Source organism: Notolabrus celidotus, chromosome 8 (assembly GCF_009762535.1).
Source record: "Notolabrus celidotus isolate fNotCel1 chromosome 8, fNotCel1.pri, whole genome shotgun sequence".
Taxonomy (NCBI): domain Eukaryota; kingdom Metazoa; phylum Chordata; class Actinopteri; order Labriformes; family Labridae; genus Notolabrus; species Notolabrus celidotus.
Window position 1 is genome coordinate 3,761,573 of NC_048279.1, and position 4,519 is coordinate 3,766,091.

The window sequence follows — 4,519 nt, forward strand, 5'->3', positions numbered from 1 at the left end:
AGTGGTACTACGGAGACTCAGAGTTCTAGGATTGTTGGGGCGGGGCTCCCTGAAACGTGTTGGTGAGGATCTGTCGTTCTCTGCTGGCACAATCTAATCCATCAAGTATCCAAACAGTTCTTGTTACGCGTTCAATGACGCCTAAAACCCTGGTGACATTCTAGACAACAGGATACCAATATAGAATACTTTGAGAATAGATTATAATCTGGATTACTGGGGGCACCATCAAGGATTTGTCACTCAAAGCCCTCTGCAGACCAGCGTGAACTTTGAATCAGTCTCTAAGCTTCAGTGTTTGACATAATAGTGGTCGGTCCCAGTGGATGGACTGGTCTACTACGACTGTAGTGGTTACTCATCTAGTCCGACCCTCCTCTAGTGGTTACAATCAGGACTGATCCCAGCAGCAGATAACAGGGTAGAGCTCTGCAGACTGGGCCTTTACTGGGATTAATGGGGTCTAGATTCACGTTATAGGGTTGAGTTCCAGTCTGACATGAAGGAGTCCGATTCTTAGTCCTGCTCTGTCTCGTGTTTCAAACACAGACTGTATTTAAGACCTGGACGCTGCTTCTTTGTTTTCAAGTGAAGCGTTTTAAACCTGCATTATTTCTACTGCCCAGCAGGGGGCGACTCCACGAGAACATGGTCCTCCTTCTCAGCTGATTTATTCCCTCAGTAAACACTAATGAGTTTAAGGTCTCAATCTCTAGTTTCAAGTCTTCTTCAACACAGCATCATGTTCATTTCGTAAACTATAGTCCTATTTAGAGTCACAGAGACCAGGACGCAGGACCAGGACCACTTTAGAGTCATCTATGAAAATAAAGTCCTAAACACACAAACGTGCTTAAAGTCAGAGCAACACGTTCTATATTATTCAATAGCAGCAACACTCTTTACTGAGGCACTCTTAAAGCGCCAGTACACTTTCACATCTCAGGAGCTTTTCTGATGCAGCCAGGAGGAGGTTCAGCCCCGCCCACCAGTGATTACTCAGGTACAGTCAGGTGTGGAGTTTGGGAACAGGTAGAACAGACCACAGACAAGAGTTCACATGAGAGTGTGTCAAACACACTGAACCCTTTAAGGCTAAATGATGCTCTCTGTGTACCTTCAAGATCTGAAGCTGACCCACAATCAGAAGAAACCACGTTAGAGAGGGGAGGGGCAATAGGGAGTCCAGCACTTTGATGTGAAGATAGTGTGTGTATCATATGTGTGTGTGTGTGTGTGTGTGTAGACATTCACAGGCTCGAGGCTGATGACAGTGTGTTAGCAGAGAGGACGGGCTGTGTTTTTGCTGCTGTGGAGGTAGTTGTAGAGGAGCTGAGAAGACGACGACGACGACGACCACACCGGGATGATTGACAGCTCCCTGAGCCTATAGGAGGGCGGGACATGATTGACCTATAGGACTGCAGGATCTTAAGAGACAGGCAAATCCAGCTCAGCTCAGGTCAGGTTATAAACCAGTCTTGTTCCACGTGTCCCCGAGTCCGAGTCAGCGGTCCACCAGTCTGAGCGTGGTCCTGTTCACACTGATGCGGACACCTGTGTGAGGAGCCATGTAACACTGAAATCCATTACATCATCACTCGCTTATTATGACTATTATCATGGCCGACACTGACCACAACACATCGTAGCACCAGGAGTGAGAGCGGCTCAGGGAACGAGTCAGAGAGAAACTCAAGTATTCATGGACGGGACTGAAGTGTGTGAGTGTGTGCGTGTGTGTGTGGATGATAGGAGTGTGTGTTGAGGTGTGTGTAAATGAATTAATACTGAATATGAAGTCACATCCCCTCTGGTCTGGATCACACCTCTCACACACTCTCTATCAGACACTCAGCTGCTCCACACACACACACACACACACACACACACTCTTCTGAACTCCATCAATCACCTTCCACTGACGTCACCTCTGTTCAAACCTCAGGAGGATTCGGCTCCTCGCTCTGCATCAGTGTCCGTGTGGAGCTGAGGAGGAGTGACTCTTGATGTCCACATGAAGCAGCTGAGCTTCAGTCTCACTCTTTAAGACCGGTCCTTCTTAGAGGAGGCCGAGTCGTCCTCAGAGGTCCGCTCGTCTCTAGACGGGCGGATTCGAACCAGTAAAACACTGAATAAAGCAGGTTCAAGTTAAAAACCAGTGTTTGACTGAAGATCTTTGGCAGGGCTCCACGGGGGGCTAACGTTAGCTCGCTCAGGGTCATCCGATGACTTCACTTGTTAAAAGCTGAAGTTAAAAAGGTCCCATGTCTACGGAGAAGCACGTGATGTGACGGTAATCTGTGATATCAGACATGTTTTAAAGCTTTAAACTACACACTGATTGGCTGTGGCTGCGTTTACTTCTGTTGGATCCTTTCAGGTTCTTGCTGTAGTTCTCTCTTTAATCAACCTCTGTGGACTCTAGATCCTGACAGACCCTGATCCCAAAGACAGTCCGGACGCCGTGTCGCTATAATCAGCCACACTTAGCGTGGTTTAGCTTGAGTAAATATGAACAGAAGACAACACGGTTACAAAGTTTATACATATTTATATAGAAACCTGTCAGAGAGAGTGAGAGTTACCTCTGGTTCTCTGACATTCACACAGCGCCCGGACTCTTTCAGGATCAGGGCTGCAGATCTGTTAGCAGTTAGCATGTTTACATCATGGCGTCTGTTCCCTCGGGGTGTTGACGTGAACCGTACGGTGACGTGACTCTTTAAACTATCAGGTTCTGTTTTGTGTGTGAAGGCAGTAACAAAAAGCAGCACGTCATTAAATATCTGATTTAAACTATTCATAAATAAAGGTATCTATACACTGTACATATATTCACTCACATATAATCTGTAGGTCACTGGTTTTACGTCTTAAAAATCTCATTAGTTTTATTCATGTAAATATTTGATAGTTTCACCTCGGAGGTCGTAACACCTCTCTCTTTTTAGAGAAGATCATCGCTAACCTGTCCTGAGCGGAGGGCGGCGATCAGGACTTCAGAGTGTCTGACGGACTCAGCTGGTTCAGAGTGTGGGCATGAAGAGTCACGGAAAGGAAACAGGAAGCTCCGCCTCCATGAAGAGCGTGAAATCAGACGTCTGATCCCTGCAGGAGGTCACCGTGAGGTCGACGGGTACAAGAGACCGCTCTGCTTCATTCTACATCAGCTGGTCATGTGAAAACTGGTTTACACGTCACTCATCAGGTCAGAGTGACACGTGTGCAGGATGGTCTTAAAGCAGTGAGAGGGAGAGTCTGTCACACCTGGTATCGCGCGTCAGAGACGTTTACGGCCAAATGAAACCAGATCTGTGTCTGGTCCGTCACAGCTCTGGATCTGATGGGTTTCTATTCTAGTCAATGTGTTAACTTCCACTGGATCCGCAAGACTTCTATTATTGCCGGATGCCAGCATGACGCATCAATCTCAATAGAGCAGATGGAGCGGGACAGGAAGTCAGGTTTCACCAAAACAAAATAAAAACCTGGTTAATTTTTAGAATAAAACACTCTGTGTTATCACCAGATCGTATTTCACTTAACTACAACAACAAACCGTCATGATGAGCGGAGTTTCTCTCTACTGCAGCTGTCAATCAAAGCAAACCAGGAAGTAAAACCTCGTTTTTTAAACTCTAATAACTAACCAAGAAGAAACTTTTCAGAAAAAAGAGGCCTTGAACACAAAACAGTCAAATAATAACTACATATCACCTCAGCATACTGATGGGAGAAACATTCTTATGACATGTATTTACTTTTTAAAGTTTGACTGCAGCCCCATTCAAATGAATGGGGGAGACGGAGTTTCTGATCTATACTGCAGCCAGCCACTAGGGGGAGCAGTTTTTGTGGCGGCCTCACTTCAAGCAGAGCAAGATGACATCCATTTTATATCAGACACAGATCTGGTGGAAGTCCTGTGTAAATCCCTGTTCACACACATGCACTCTCAAAGACTTCAGGACAGTCTGCGTCCACTGTGTCTGCATCCTGTAAGAGCCTCTCTCCTCTCACACTCATCTTATCTCTGCTGTCTCATCTCAATATTCAGTTTAGTTGCTGATTATGTGATACAGGACACATTATTTCCTGTTTGATTCAGAGACAGGCGGCGGGTTAAATACAGGACCATGCTGCACACTGACGAGCCTGCATCACCTGACCGGTCTACAATAACATTAACATCTGAGTGAGCCCAGGTGTGAACAGGTCCTCTGTGTGTGTGTGTGTGTGTGTTTTTGTGTGTGTGTGTAACATGAGCATCAGTAGTCAGCAGAGCAGCTCCTCTCAGAGTGTAACACCATGAGACACCAGCAGGGGGAGACGTGCTGATCTGGAGCAGCTGGATGGGAAAAAACATGACCTGAGATAACAGATTACTTACACACACACACACACACACACACACACACACACACACACACACACACACACACACACACACACACACACACACACACACCACACACACACACACACACACAGAACTAGAATCCACAGAAATGAAACA